The sequence below is a fragment of the Haemaphysalis longicornis genome, unplaced genomic scaffold (assembly GCF_048455015.1).
Source record: "Haemaphysalis longicornis isolate Haplotype H1 unplaced genomic scaffold, Haemaphysalis longicornis Haplotype H1 scaffold_4, whole genome shotgun sequence".
Lineage (NCBI taxonomy): Eukaryota > Metazoa > Arthropoda > Arachnida > Ixodida > Ixodidae > Haemaphysalis > Haemaphysalis longicornis.
Window position 1 is genome coordinate 216,038,264 of NW_027526361.1, and position 16,854 is coordinate 216,055,117.

The window sequence follows — 16,854 nt, forward strand, 5'->3', positions numbered from 1 at the left end:
CATTTCGGTCTATCCGAATTCGTCATATTGGGGTTTTACTGTATGAATGACAAAGCATTCAAAAGGCACCACACTGAAAAACCTTATACAGACAGAACAACAGGATGAGCGCTACTCTCGACTGAAATTTCAGCAATAAAAACGAGGAATGTATAACCTCCCTGTAAACTTACCACACATGCGTCATAAAAAAACAAATAGGGTCCACCCAAGCAAACACAATCATAACTACTACTAAGTGTGCGACTAACTAGCTGCTAATATAGGCAGTGTCAGAAGGTAGCCGGAGGTGGACAGTTGCCCATGTGGGGGTGCGTGCCACCCAAGAGTTTTCTGCAAGTGAACCGGTAAAATAGCCCGAAGCGTCACATTTAGTGACGACCGAAGAGGAAGAAGAGGAGCAGGTGATTGTGGTGACGAATCAGGGAAGAATCGAAGGAGCCAGGTTTTCGAAGGCTCCCTGCAAGACGCCGGCAGCGGGGCAACCATGGTCTCCCGATGCCGTCGTGGGGACGCCAGGAAGCTCAGCCACGCTGCAGTGCCAGCCGTGTCCACTAGCTGCTCATCGACCCCGCATTGAATCGCAGGCCTCTACTGTGTGACGTGGTGTTCCCCGTGCTGATTTACCAACAGCTACCGACAACCAGGACTGCCCAACACATTCGATTGCAGTGCGCCGTACTACGTGAGACGTTTTATCTATCACGGGCAGGTTGCAAAACTGAACTTGGAACTGTTATTTTTCCTCCCTCCCGAACTTTGTGTCCTTTTTATAGAGTTTATTTTCGCATTCAGTTTGTCGTTGTAAACTCCAGATCGTTAACTTGTCCCGCTTCGATAAATGTTCGTCTCCATCTTGTACGTCCCTTTAAAGAGCCAGTCTCGTTGTCGCAACACGAATTCCGATGACTACCCACTAATACCTTCACAGGCAATCTGTTTCGTGTGTAAGGAAATAGAAGCCTGAACAGCACAACTGTCCCCCCTTCACTTCATTCGAAACGCTTCTGTTACCTCCCTAGTCAATTGGTGCGCATGCTTAAACGCAATTTTTGTGTCACGGGGGTAGGAATGTGTGCAATGTGAACCATTATACTAGGTTTGTGGAGGGGGAGGGGTGCCTTTTATGATGAAGAGAAGTCAGCCTGGTAGCGAGGTTGGCCTTCTACTCCACATGAACATGAGAGGTGCGAAAACAAGGGAAAGCGAAGACACAAAAACTCACACAAAACTCATACACTAACAAACGAAAATAAGCACAGAAACTGACAGGCGGAGGAACACGCACACAGCCCACGCCCAGTTTTAAAGTAAAGGTGAACGTTCAGAGGGTTGCGTTCAGGCAAGTGTCACGGAGAAATAACACCAAGGCCCTTGTACACCGTGCTGCCGGGCAATTGAGTGCCATGGACCAATGACGTCTCCAAGTTTTAGTGGTGCATCAGCACGCAGTCCTAAAGTTGTCTTCAAGGTTAGCCGAGGGTGTCATAAGGGGGACAGACACACAGTACATGTCTATGTCCTCACGAACACTGCAAGCGTGACAGTGAGGGGAGGCAGCCTGGCACGTCTTGTGCAAGTAGTGGCTAATAAAAGCCATGTTGAGGCGAATGCGGTGAACAATTGCTTCGTCGCGCTTTTCCATGGCTCACGGCATTCGGAAAGTGCAGACGGGATGAATACTGTACAATGGCTGAGGCTTTTTGACCCGTCCATACATATTAAGAGTTGTAACTGACGCGCCGTAGAGTACGCAAGCGTCGTCGCGTCGTGTTGAAAGTAGTGAATCGCGATGATGACGCTAGATTGGTTGTGAACTGCGCAGGCTACCGCTTTCCCCTTCACCCCGCAAAATCCAGGTAACCGCTTTAGGACTATGTCGTGAAGCAAGCTGGTAGCCTGTGTATGCAAGGTGGGTATTTCGTGGGCCAGTTGTTCCGGCAGAAATTATGCTAGTGGTTGAAGCGCCGCCTCTCAATATGTGAAAAATCACTCACATAGGAGCTTATCCGCAAGAATATACTGCAAAGCAGACCGCAAAGCAGCACGTTTTGAGGTCGTCGACGCTGTTTTGTAGCCTAATGTCGCCGCAGTTGTTGTCTGTGTCGATGGAACTCAAATTGTGACCGCAGATGAGGTGGCTGCCACCGATTCATCGCTGTAAAATTGCTTGTGGTTAGGGTAGCAATTCGAAATGTGCTTTAGAGTAAAGTAGGTGTGTGTGGAATCGGCAACCAAGATTTACTGCTGATGCCTGGTATTGTGGTGTCAATTTGCAACGGGCATACAGGGCGGGAGATCAAGCGGCACAGGGTACTTCTGCCACAAGGGTGTTAGATTGGATTGGCTAGAAGAAATATTTATTGTGCCGGCAGTAGAAGTCGAAGTTCAGACTTGAGACCTGGCCACGGCCACTGTCGTCCTCACTGTGGCCACCAGGTTTAGAGGCCCCCCGGCCGTTACCGGGCTGCGAAAACTCCTGCCTGGTCTACGCCACGATGACCCGCTGGGGCTCGAACTGGAGGTCTTGGTCGTCAGATCGCTTCGCCTCTTCAAATGCGGGTGGAAGTGCTGCTGATGTAGAATCTTCTGGGAAGTTGAGACAGTACCACGCGATGTGCTCAAGAGACGCGGGGGCGTTGCCACACACCCTGCACGCACCGTCGGGGTGTGCCTCCCGGAAAATCTTGTGCATGAAAGCCGGGCTCATGACCGTTCTTGTTTGGAGCTGCCTATATATGACTGCCTGCTCCCTGCTCAGCCTTTTACAGGGCGGCGGGAGCGCGCGTCTGGCGAGGCGATAGGCCTTGGTGATCTTTTTAAATCTGGTGATTCGGTGTCTTGTGCTGAACCATAAGTGATCACCGTTCGACCCAGCGCGGTCCGTTAGTTTACGCGCGGGGGCGTGTGCGGTTTCATCACGGTTTGCGTTGGTATCCGAGACTTCCCCTGCATGTGCCGGAAACCACTTGATTCTTGCCCTTTCCAGGTGTCAAGGTATCACGTTTAAAATAGTCTTAGCAGCCTTGGGGAAAGTTCCTGATTGCCTGCTGCGAGTCGCTGAGGACAGTGCGGCAGCCCGGGTCTTTGATGGACAATGCGATGGCCAGTTCTTCGGTCTCTTCGGGGGTACTGCTGGTCGTGCTGGCCGCCGCTCTGATTCTCCCCCCGACACCGGTGACAACCACGGCGAAACCTCTTCTGAGCGCCCGCGCCGCCGGGGTGCAGGTCCACCAGCGCCTTGTCCCTGGCCTTGCGTCTGCCTTCATTGTATTTGGGGTGCACGTTACGTGGTAGCGTGTCCATGCAACTTTCGCTCCTGATCTCGCCCGGGACGGGCGTCTTGACTCCTTGTTTGTGATATCGTATTTCCAGCTTCTCCAGGATTCTCCTATCGGGCTTGGTCATAGAGAGCCTCTCCAGCTGGGCAATACACTGGGCCTCGGCGATTTCGTCGAGGGTGTTGTGGATTCCCAGAGTGTACAACCTCTCCGTGCTGGTGAACTCGGGAACTCCGAAAAATAAATGAAAAGGCAGCCAGGCGCGAAAGATTTTTGGTGCCTGGCTCCCTTTTAATTTATTTTTCTAATCGGCTGCCACCTGTGATAGCTCTCCTGGTGCAGGTTTGTTCCCGTTTTTTATTTTGGGTTGTTTTTATTCTTCAGGAAACATATTTTTTCCCCTTCGGTTGACTACTTCAAGCTTGTTGTTTTCGCCCCTCTTTCATTTGTGGAAGGCGGCCACGTATATCACGTGGCTGAGGACGAAAGAGTGCACGAGCCTCGTGAGGTTCTCCTCGCGAAGTCCCCTCTGTCTGTTCGATGTTCGACACTCGTCTTATTAGTCTGATGGCGCTGGCCGCCTTGCCGACGGCCAGTGTCACTGTTTAACCGTTGCCTCCGTGCTCGTTAATAAGAATTCCCAGAATACGGATGTCTGTGACTGGGTATGGCGGTACCGTCTTTGTTGTAGACGGAGATTTCCTCGCGGTCGCTTCTCTTTTCGGTGCGGGGACCTTCCTTGGGGCTGTACAGCGGCAGCTCGGACTTACTCGGTGAGCAAATGAGGCCGGTGCCCTCGAGCCTTTCCTCGACCGTCCGTACCGCCCGCTGAAGCGCCTCTTCTACTCAAGCATTGCTGAAGCCCTCGACCCACAGCGTGATGTCGTCGGCATATATGGTGTTGCCGACATGCTCCACCTCTGCGAGTCTACTGGTGACCTCGATCACGACTAGGTTGAACAGGAGTGGCGAGATCACCGACCCTTGACGGTTGCATCGGCTGCCGTTATCTTGGGCTTCCGTTGCGAGATCCTCCGCAACGATTTCTGCTGTTCGGCACGTGAGAAAGCTCCTTATGCACTCGTGGGTCCACTTGTTCATGTTCAGCTTAGAGGCTTGGCTTAGGATCGCCAAGTGGTTGACATTGTCGAAGGCCCCCTGTAGGTCCAGGCCCATGACGGCCATTGAGTCTTGGGTGTCCCTGTCGACAATGAGGTGTTTCAGTTGTATCATGGTGTCCTGCGTGCGTAAGTGCTGCCGGAATCCGATCATACTCTCTGGGACAGGTCGTTGTCTTCGAGATATTCTTGCCAGCGCGCTAGTAGGACGCGCTCCATTACCTTGCCCACACAGGATGTGAGCGATATTGGACGGAGGTTGTCCGTGTTCGGCGGCTTCCCAGGCTTTAGTATCAGGATATTCTTGGAACGTTTCCACTCTCTCAGCCCAACTACCGACCTCCAACCCTCGTTGAAGTATTTTGTGAGGGCCATAACCGAACGGTCATCGAGGTACTTGAGTGCTCTGTATGGCACATGGTCGGGCCCGGTGCCGATCTGCTGTTAAGGTCTTGCAGAGCGGTCCGCACTTCCTCGATGTCGATGTCTCTGTCCAACCTGTCGTTTGGGCTTCCAAAGTAATATCTGTGGGTGACTTTCTGCATGGAGGTGATGTATGTCTCCGGAAGTTTCTTCTTCACCGCATCCTCGCCTCCTTCTTTGATTTCCGCATGTAGGATCTTTGCAAGCCTATCCCTCTGCTGAGACTTTGTCTTCGTCTCATCCAGTAGGTGACGGAAGAGGTTCCAAGTCCTGCCATTGCGGAGTTGGCCGTCAGCAGCGTTGCAGAGGTCGTTCCATTTCTGGTTGTTTAGTGCATGGCAGTGCTCCTTAATCTTGCGATTCAGACCTGCGATCTTCTTCCGCAGCCCTCTGTTGAGCCTTTGTTTGTTCCATCGCTCTTGTAGAGATCGCTTCGCCTCGATTAGGTGGGCTAGCCTGCTGTCCATGCTATCGACTTGAACATCCGTGGCGATTTCTCTCGTGGCCGCCATGACATCGCTGACTACGTTTTTCATCCAGGCGTCTATGTCTTGGATGTGTTCGTCTTCGTCTGCGGCCGCGTTTCTTTGTCCTCTGAAGGCTTCCCAGTCGACCCATGTGTGCTTTCGTTCCTGAGGTGCGCTGGCTCCACTCATTTGCACTGTGGTTTTCGCAATCATGTGATCACTTCGAATGTCTAGTCCGGTGTTCTTCCACTCTAAATCCTCCGCCATTATGTTCTTGACAAAGGTGAGGTCGGGGGTGATGTCGCTGGACACCGATTGGCCCGTTCTCGTCGGGTTGGCAGGATCCGTGACGAGGACGTACCCATTGTCGAGCGCATCCTGCGCCAGGTGTCTGCCTGTGGCTTTGCTCTTGACGTAACCCCTGCACGGTGTTGAAATCGCCGCAGGCCAGTAGCTTGGAGCAGCGTGCCTGTGCACTCGCCTTGTGTAGGATCGCGCTGAAGTGCTGCTTGCGTTTACTTGGGTTGCTGTAAACGTAGAGCATATAAATGCTTTCCTTTATTTGCTTGCCTACCACTACTTCCGGAAAGAAGTAATCAATTATAACGTTCGTGAGATTAAGTTCCAGCATTGTGTGCTCCTTCCTGGCCATGACGCATAGTCCCCGGCTGTTGTCGTCGGTAGACCATAGTGCTCTGTAGCCATGTAGGGGGCGACGCACTGCTAAAGTTTCTTGGAGTAGGATTATGTCTGGTTTCCGGTAGCTGTTATCGATGTGTCGCAGTAGAACTGGCCACTTCCTGTCCAAGCCGTGGCAATTCCACTTCCAAACGACTATTGTTGTTTATGGGGCCATGATTGGTCTGTCCCGGTAGTGCCGCCCTGCGGCGCCGTGCGCGGGTACTGTTTTTGGGATAAGGTCTCATAGCTTAGAGTGTGTTGGATGGCTCCGTCTATCTTCAAGAACCGTTCGTGGTCTCTCCTGCTTTTTTAGGCGCTGTCCAACTTGATGGAAAGGTATTAGAGTGTCGTGTACTTCTAAGGCAGAGCCAGAAATAAACAGATTTCCAGTTGCCCTAGTCGCCAGCCGCAGATGTGTGCGAAACTGCTCCTCTTTGACCAGTACACAGGGTGAAAAGGGCATATACTCTGGTATGGGCCCATGCATATAAGTTGTCTTCGGAAGGCTAAGAAAAAACCGCAGAGCGCGGGCCCGACTACTTTCTAACAGTCTTGTGTTGGTCTTGGAAAGGCGGCCGAGTGCCGGGAGGTTGTATGGTAGCGGTGTTTCGCAGAGTGCCGTGTAGAGGCGTGGGAGGGGACCAACAAAACAGGCTTCTGAGCGGCTGGTCAGCATGCGTAACGCCTAAGCAAAAGAGACCACACTATCATTCAGGAGACGAATGTAGGGGGACGACGTCATTGACCTGTCGAGTGTTACGCCAGGGCATTGGTGACTCCACAAAGGGTATGGCGACTCCTGCCGCTTAAAGATAATAGGGGAAGACATCACGCCTGGTAAAGGCTATTTACGCACATTTCCTAGCGGAGATTTCGAGGCCACGCCTTGACAAAAAGTGGCTATTTGATTGGTGGCTGTTTGAAGCCGAGCTCTTAGCCACGCCTGTTGCGGCCAGAGCTCTATATGCAGATATCATCGGCATAGAGCGATTTCAACAGTGTTTGGCACGCACTTCTCGATTCCAGCGAGGCTGATATGAAATATGGTTAGAATTAAAATGCCACCCTGAGGCACACCTCGCGTGACATTGGGAGACGCTGTCTCGCCGTTCTTCATGGCCATAAAGACAGATCTGTGGGAGAGGCAATCGGATATCCATGTATATCTGCCACCTCCGATGCCTGCCGATTCTATCGCAGATGTTATCGCCTCATGTGCCACGCAGTCGAATGCTGCTCTAATGTCAATGAACACTGCTAGAGTGATACGACGTTAGGCGTTTGCACCTTTTATATTACTGAGTCGTTGACAAGGGCAAGGACGTTGTCGATGCTGCTGCGAGGCTGTCTGAATCCAGCCATCTGTGGTTCATACATGTTCACGGTTGTCGAGTTCCAATCTAGGCGAAGAAGTATCATTTTCACCATCAGCTTCCCCGCGCAGCTCAGGAGTGCAATGGGCCGATTAGACGCAATTTCCGTAGGCATTATGTGGGGTTTCAGTACATAAACAAGGTGACCGCGTTTCGGACCAGGTTCGAGGCGGCCTGTTTTCCAGATGTGGTTGTATGTGCCGAGGACGCTGTTAGCTTCGTCTCCAAGGTGCGACAAAGCTGCGTAGCTGATGCCCTCTGGACCAGGTGCAGATGCCTTGTTTCTAGAAGACAAGGCCGCAAGGAATTCTGCCATTGTGAATGACTTGTCTACAACAGTCACATTTTCAGAGGGCAAAGAGACCCAGCTATCAGGCTGGCAGGTAAGGCTAGAGCCGACAAGCGGCGGCTTTGGCACAGAAATCTCCAGCGACGTCTAGGTCACGGCATGTCTGCCGCAGAGCAAGAGTAGACAGGGGGCAGCGAAGTAGGCGGTGCCGGAATCTACGTACTAAGGTTCAAATTTTCGTGAGTGGTTCTCGCGGGCTTAATTTTGAGCAGAACGACCGCCATTCCCGCTGAGACAATTTCTTCATACGTCGCTGTACGTGCCTGTGTGCACGTCGCGCGACTCGTATATCTTCAGATGTTCGCGCTTTACGAGCTTGCCTTTTAGGCATGCTCGTAAAGCGCGCGTAGCGCTGCGACGCACCGCGGGGAGCCTTTGGTACTCCGCATCGACCACAAAGAACCTCCAGTGTAGCCGGAAAGCCTTTGTATAGGAACATCTCGCCCGTGTCGTGGCGTCTATTAGGTTGCTGTAGGATTCAAAATTTCCATCAAGCTCCGCAGATAGAGCAGAGCTCGATGTTCAATTTCTCGGTTCAGTGACCCTCCACATAGACCATTTCAGAAAGATACATGTAGACAGCGGACCGCGTCCATGTGACGATGTCAACCCACGAATGGGCTATTATGAGAGTACGAGAGAGACCATGGTGACATTGAGCATGGTCGACACTGCGCATCGGCTAAACGTGCGCTCACCAGTGTTGATGGCAGCCACACCACTACGGCGAGCCGCGTCGAATAGGCGCCAGCCTCTAACTGTGGTCTTAACGCGGTCTTGTGGTCTTTACCCACAAGACCGCAATAAAGTATTTAACGCGCACCATCCCCAGGAGGGAAGGTGAGCGTTAACATAACCATTTAACACGTGCTGTGCCGGTGAGGATCGTATGATGTCCTGGAGACGATCTACGTTAAATGCAGCATCAGCATCAGCAGCATCAATAAGGGTAAATTACAGCGCAGCACTTTTTGTAGTCACTGTGACATACTACTTCGTTTCATCTGGAGGTGTGGTATGCTCCATGTCCGTCAGGTCGTTCCTGATAACGAGCAGCACTCTTAAAAGAGCCGCACCTGTTGTAGACTGCATAACACCGTAGTCAGAGAGACAGATGTTTGCGCGTAACCGCGACTCAGATATCGCGGTGATTTGAATGCGGTGCTGCTGTATGAATTGTTTAAAGTCTTGAAGGCGGATCCCAAGACTGCAAGTGCGCCATTGAAACACAATGGTCTTGTTCCGTACTTCCAGAGTTTTTCGTGCCCCACCCCCACCATTGAGTGAGGCGAGGCAATACAAGGTAAATAATAGCGCCAATACCCTTGGCCCCTGGAGGTGAGAGCGAAGCCCGGAAAGCTTGAATGGCCTCCACACCTGAAAGGATGACCGTACATATGTTCCCAGGGTTTTGGTAAACACGGCGCCTTGGCCTGTTAATATTGGCTGTGTGGATGTGCTTCCACTTTCTGGCTGTGCGTATTACGTTGGACAAACCAGCAGGCGCGTCATCGTGCCCCTCTGAGAGATTGTATCGTCCTTCAAAGGAGCTACCTCGTCTCCCCTCGCAATGCATTGCAACGCTTCCCGGTTCAGTGGCCGGTACCGTAATATTTTATGTTACACAAAAAATATGTTTAACAAATGCGCCAATCGACGTAGGAGATAGCGGGATCGTTCCAAAAAAGCTGTACAGGTGGCAACTGTATTAGTCACGCTTCCATTTTCTTGCGCGTTGGAGCGAGTGCCTGAATCGCCAGCTAGCGGGTCGCGCACTTTGTAGTAGTTGTGATTGCTTGCTTTTACAGGGGTTGAGTGATATCTGTTTATTATGGCGCATGCGAGGTCTGGTCACTCGGAGATTATATTTTCTTCGTTTTTCTTGATTGAATTTCATTTGAGAGCAGTGTTCTTCCTGTTTCTCGGTCTGTCTTACGTCTTTTCAATGTTGCGCTTTTTGAAAGGTTTGCCAAGCTAAACCACGTTACCGCCTAAATGAGGTCCATCGCACGAGAGGCGGGGAATCCCCGCTGTGGGAAAGAGTTGGTGCGCTTGCGGCTTTGGTTCAGGCGAATGCGCGCACGGTAATGCGACGCTAGTCGTCTGAAACAACCGCTTTCGCGCACCGTAGGTGCCACGAACACCTTACCTACCTAGAAATCGTTTGGCATATTCGTTGGGAGTCTTTAACCAAATGCATCTACAAGGTCACATTAGCCCCTAAGAAAATAAAGGCAGTGATTGACTGCTTTGCTTGCAGTGATGCGGTGTTGAGAGCCCAGCTTGTCCTAAAATCAAAACATTCAAATCCCATTGCACTCCGGGCGAATGGCGCCTAATTCCTTTCCCGTTCTAATCCTCCAAGGGTTGCCTCATTCCATCCCCATGGTTTTCCCGTATTTTTCCTGTTCCAGATTGGCAACTCTGCAACGCTACCTCCTACGACATATACTTATTGCACATGGCCAATTATCTCTTTAACCTGCTCACTTCTGCACGAGCCATTCTTGTGCTACCCCGCCTTACACAATCACTGGTCACTGAACACCGTTTCGGTGTCCTGTTGTTTTGCGACGCCTTGTGTCATAAACAAGCACCTGCAACAAGTACCGTTGCCTGGTCTGATTAATCCAGTCGTAATTTTAACAGCGACGTTGTTTAGCAAATCGTAATTTTTTGTGTCCGCATTTAAAAATACCAACCAATTGCCGATCACCTGAGTGCGGGCCCCACAACGACCACCTAGTGTCCCGGGCGCGTGTTTGCCAAGCCAGGCATACCCCCTTAGGGAGATTGGCCATGATTTCGGCGACTACCCGGCAGTTAAAAAAAACAAGAGAGAGAGAAATAAACGTTTAATAAAAACGAGCAAATTTGGTGCTAGATGGCAGGGGCACCAGCGCTGTGGGGGGCAACCTTAGTCCGGGATGCCCTGGTCCTGGCTGGCTGCCCGGGCTCTAGCGACGACTTCTTGTTGGCGGTTGGCGGAGTTGGGGTGGTTAAGATAGGTGAGGGGTGAGCAGTGGGTGGAGCAAGTGCCACGGCTGACCAGCGTACCTTGTTGGCGGGTGTCTTGAGTGGTGAAGGTTGGGTGGTCTCGTCCAGGGAAGGCCAGCTGTTGGCAGGGGCCAGTCCTTGGTTGGTACGGGCGTTCCTCCGAGGCATTAGGCGAGGGGGTGGTGGTGGTGGTTTTAATTTCTTGCGGCATTCACGGCTGGCCGTAAGGTGGTTGAGTCCACAAAGTTGGCAAGTCGGGGTGCATGGATGTCCGATGGGGGGATCACGTAAGTGGCAGGTTGGGCAGATGATGGCCTCGGGGTTTGGGCAGATGTCCTGCCGATGGCCCATCTCCCCACAGAGAGCACAGCACTGGATAGTTTGACGGTATGGTCGACAGCGTGTGAGGATGCCGTATGCTTTTATGTAGTATGGCACACGGGTGCCTTCAAAGGTAATTACGGCGGCGGTCGACGTGCCGAGTAGTCTGGCGTGTAGAATGCGCGGCCCGTTGGTGGCCAGTATGTGCTGCAGTTGTTCATTCGTAGTCCCCCCGTCTAGGCCGGTGATGACTCCTCTAGTCGTGCCCGGTAGTGGTTTAAGGTAGGGGGTGAGCTCTTGGGTCGTTGCCCCCAGTTGGATGGTCGTCACTTCGCAGAGTGTTAAAGCTAGCGTTTCGTCGGGTGTGCTCGCGACGATCAGGTTCTGTGTAACTTGGGTTTGGATAATTACGCTGGAGAAGAATGTCCGTTCAGGAAGTTTGCTTGCTTGGCAGATGGCTTGTGCAAACTGCCACTCACTCCAAGAAGAAACGCGGAGTCCGGCCTGAGGACGATATACGATCTTGAAATCGTTGGCGGGAAGACGTGGCTTTACATCACCACGGAGGTTGGGCTTGCGGACAGATGCGGGCGGAACCGCTTGCTGCTTTCGATTTTGCCTCTCCCGTAGGATTTGTTGCCATGGGCCGGGTTTGTGGAGAGTGCGGCCGCTTAGCTGGTCAAACTCCATAGTCGTGGAAGAACCCTGCGATGGTGTTGTCATGTTTAGGAAATCTGGAAATCGGGCCGGAGCCCGTCACTCACGGCGGTGGTAATCCCAGCCGAGCAAGGCTGAGCAAGGCTTAGCCGCGCCACCGGTGCGCTCGGGCAGCCGGTGGTCGTTGCGTCTCAACTCCTGGTCCGGCGTGGTCGTGGCTGCGCCCAATCAATGGCGGACGTCGTTAGCAAACGATTGGTAGTGTTTCCAGCGAACCAGGTACTCGGTGTCCGGAAATATCACGCCTTTTAGCCAGAGCCCATCATACTGATCTGGGCAAACAAAGGCCGATGATGATGATTCTCAAAAAAAAAAACAAGAATATGCCGAACGCTCGTGCGCGCGTGCCTCGCGGCGACCCCCCAGCGTCCCCTGTGCGCGTTTGCAAGCTAGGCATACCCACTTAGAGGGATTGGCCAAGATTGGCCAAAATAAAACCCCAGCGTTCGCCGTAATCCTGGCAACACTTGCTCCGAACGAAAAAGACACGTCAAAGCGTACGCCCCTCCAAGGGTCTGTCCAATGATTGTAACAAAAAATGAAGCTCACATTTATAGCAACAATGATGGAGTAAAGGTCGTTGCGGCAGCAAAGAAGCAAATGGGCTGCAATCCCGAACTTAAACGATGGTCATGAAGGTTGCGTACAGGTTCGCTACCTTGAAATCTGATAAGACGTGACTATACGTTTTCTCGTTATTTTGTGCGAGGCGCTGGCACTGTTAAAACTTATTCCTTTAGTAGAGCGGCAATTTCTTCGAATCCCTTTAGTGGGACACGACCCTGCTAGGTTCCCCGTCATCATTTAAAGCCAGGCTTCACGATGCACGTCTTTAAACCATGTGACCTGAGCCTGCCTTTGCTGATTTTGCATGCGCCACCGGAAGTGACCGTGCCTTCTCATTTCGCATGGCAATTCCTATCATTTGACAGCCACACAACGTTATCCTACCTATTTCGGTCTTGGATTTTTCTGAAGCACAACCGCTACGTTTTGGCGTCCTGCAGTCGCGTCCGAATTTGCGCTAATGCCGGCAGTGGGTCTCCGCCCAGCCGGGCCTTCTTTGCTCAAACCTGTTTTTACTATGCCAAGCTTACCACTTCCAAGTATTACTAAGCTTTGGTTGTAGCTACCCCTTCATGCATGTACTGCCCTTGTCCATTGTGATCTTATAATTCGGTACGTGGACCTGCTTTAGGTAAAGGGTACGGCACAGCCCTCCCTATCGCTTACCTGCGTACAGAGCACGCGGTCCATTGTAGTCGGCTCCTGCAGCATGGCGTGTATTTTTATTTCCTGCAGTTGGAATGGGCCCTGCCTGGCCCACTAAGGACGTTTACGGCATGGCCACACAAAGCCAAGGTCCACCTCGCGAGACCGAGAATTATCTAGTATGGCTGTAGCTTCTTGAAAAGACCATGCTTGTCTTGCCAGACATGGCCACTCAAGCCCTGGACGACCTGCAGGTAAGGACTAGGTACTGTCCCACCTTACCCCACATGAAGTCACCATATCTCGCTTTGCGTTCCTTTCGTCCAGTCGAGATTTCTCGTAGATAGATTGTACAGGCTGGCGTGCCTTTCTGGAGGTGCCTCAAGTTACCTGGTCCTGCGTCACTCTACGTGACCATACTGGGCTTAGCTATATAAGGTTGTGAACCACCTGACCTGAGCTTGCGTTGTGTGGTTGTGCTTGTCCTTGGATAAACTGCACCGCCGGTTCGTCCTCACCACTTAATTTAGAACCTTGTGCAGACAAATAGCACACACAGCCTTACTTCGTCTTACTTTTGTCTAGAGCACGAGGTTGGTCGTAGCCTATTCCTGCATACGGGTTTCTATTCCCGAAATCGCGTCGATTAGGACGTAGCATTGCGTTGAATATTCTAAACCTACCTGCTTTAGCCATGTTTTGCTCCCAACTACTGGACTTCACGTGTGTTTGTCTGGTTCCGCCTGTTTTGTTTTATTGGACTGACCGTGCATGTCTCTTATCTGGCCTGGTCATTTAAGGAACAATCATCCTTCAAATTGAGATTTTGTATACTTCTAATTGGGATTGGTACAATGCGACTCTACGTCACCTGGCATTACCTTATTCTCCATCATAACTTATTTTGTAGTGAGAACCTCCAGCCGATTTTCAATTTCCGACATTGCGTGATCTGGAACTGGCCCGGCCTATTCTTCTTTGAACAACCTTACTTTCACATGCAAAACTTAAAACACTTAACGCAGGCCTGCGTTGTCTGGTTCTGCTTGGTTGTCTTGCCAGAATCGTCTTTGTGCTATCTACCCTCAGGTTAAACATCTGTGCCTCCTCCCGGTAGAGATCAAGCACAGTCCGACCTGGGCACACCTCCCTCCGTACCTGGAGCTCGGTAGCCGCCAGGCACGTCAGTCTCGTGTCAATTTTGTGGTATGGCAGGCACCACCCTATACTTTACGGTCCTGTAACTAAACCACGTACCTGCTCATGGCAGCCTTCAGACCTGATCTTGTGTTTTCTGGTGCTGTGTACCTCTTCTAGTCCGGTATATCTTTTTACTATCGGGCTAAAGTTGAGATAACAATGTGAAAAGCCGACGATGACCAGACAAAAGACATACGTGCAAGTCAGACGCTGAGTCTCAACTGTTTAGTGAACACTAAGCATGCTACTTATGCTGCAGGATGGAAAAAGTTCATTGCAGTGCTTCCGTTCTAATTGTGTCAGCCACTTCCAAGACGCAACACGCCAGCCCTTGCCCGCCCATAGCACACCTGGATGATGCTACAATAGTATCCAGGGCCTTCCATTCAAGAAATAACCCACGTATTATGCGCTTTATATAAAAATGCGAAGTGCCACGTAATAGTGACGTCTACACTCTAGGAAAAAAATCACGATACCGTTTTGTCTGGCACGCGCTTAGCGCTGGAATCTTATCAGCGTAGAATTGCAGGGTCAAGGTTTCAGGCTTTCTATCAGGGAGCAAGTTGGTCGAATAATTTTTGGAGCGAAGAACCTTAGGGGCTCGGGCTGCAGGCGTCTCATGTCATCGTCGTCTTCTCATGTTGTCGTATTTCTTGTGGTCCCGGTACTAAAACAACGGGAGAATCGTTTTCCAACGCCTCGGGCTAGAACGTTTCGTCGCCATTGGGCAAAAACGCCTACTAAAAGAACACACCGGGACAATCGTTTTTCGTTCGCGCTTGCTCGCTTGCTTCTATTTCGCTCCGTACTCGCTATAACTTTAAAAGTTGTAGTTCACTGTTTCGAATTTCACTTCTCCTCCGTATTCGAATTGGAATGCCGCGTATATCAACGCGTGCGGTGTGGCAAGAAAGAGACTTACAATCTTTAAATGCACTTTTACCCCTCATACTTTGCCCCTCCCCAGGTTTGGCATTAGTGGAGATGGCACGGATATTTTGTCAATTCACAGCATACTGCCATAAACGGCCATGTAGACACAACGCCGTGCTGGTCTAATAAGGTCCACCCACGCTTCAGAGGGACGTTGTACAGGGCCTGTTACATTTGGTGCATCGAAAAAAGCATCTCGAGGAAGACGACGAACAGTCGCCCGGAGAAGTGTGGTCTGCCTGAAAGAAGAAGACAACAAGGATCAGCGGTTGCCATTGTAGTAGCCAACAGTTCGAATTCAGTCTAATGTAAAATACAGCAATTATTCCTCTTTTCATGGTGTTGGACTCAATTATCGGAGAGGGCCCATGCCCGGAACCCAGGAAGGTGCTGCGATGTTCACCCTGGCAACGTTTCTTCTGCTTGCTGCCTTCTTCATTTTGTGCAGGGGTCCCTCAAACTTGTTTGGTGCAGAGAAAATGATGGCCCTCTTTGAATCTTTAAGAATTATTCCAACTTCTCTTGTTCCCTGAGTTGAAATATCTGCGCATTTTCTGCCTTCAAGCCTATCCTATTCCGCAAATCCCTGCCTGAAGACAGCTTCCGGCCTACAGACGGTCCTTTCGGTATTGAATATTTGCACTATTCAGAATCCCCGTGTGTCGGTCGGCACAAACACGTTGATTCAAAGCATGGCTTAGGATATATCAAGCTTCAGGTGTACCACTAAACCCGCCCCCTTATGCGAAGAATGCTTGTACAACAGTTTGTTTAGGTTTGTGACTACCCACACGTCGGGTAAATTAAAATATAGGTTAGAAGTTCAGAGTTTGTAGAAAAACCAACACAAATAAAAAAAATCACTGCCCAAATTAAGCCGCCTGCTTTCTTTCAACAAAGCTCTCAGCTTCTTTTTCAGCTTGTTCTAGTTTTTTTTGATGACAGATCAAGGACAAAACGCTAGAATATCTTGCTACGATTATCGTCCTTTTTTTATGTACAGGCCCCTTTATAATGAAAAAAGGAGTACTTGGTTTCCTATCGGCGTCACTTTCTGTTGAGATCGTTAGTTTCATAATTTGAAAGATGGTAGTCTTTCTTGGGCTACTTAGACACAGGAATTTGTCTGTCTGTCTGTCTGTCTGTAACTCTCTGTCTGTCTGTCTGTCTGTCGGTCTGTCTGTCTGTCTGTCTGTAACTCCATTCAGCCACCCGGCCGACGTAAACAGAAGCTGCTCGATATGGGTCAATGTTCAGGCTTGTCAACATTTTTGGGCAAGAACAAGACATTAGGCAAAAATACGGCATAAAATCAGTACATAAGTAAAATTTGCAGTGTTTCTTCATTTAAAAATTCATGGATGCTTGGTTTTTGCGACAGCAAATAAAATACTACATCAACTTGTGCTGTGCTCTTTACAGGCTTTTTTGCATTGAATTGTTGAATGCATGCCGATAGTCCCCTACGTCAGTCTCTACGTTTTGAATGGGTCCAGAACTACCCGAAGGCTAGGGACCCATACGTTGTCGTTTGTATTTTGTACCTGTGGAAGGTTCACAATAAACAAATTTCAATTTGAATTTAAAAACTGCAGAAAACATCAAAACATCGTTTGAACTGGGCATCTGCAAGCTCATCGAGCCACCCCCCGTGCTGATCGCCACAACACCTGACGTACGCCTGACCTACGGGATGATGTCGTCAACCAAAGAGCCCATATATGAACCGAATTTGACTTGGTCCGTGAGCGGGCGAGACGGTAGCGCGTCTGCGACCAT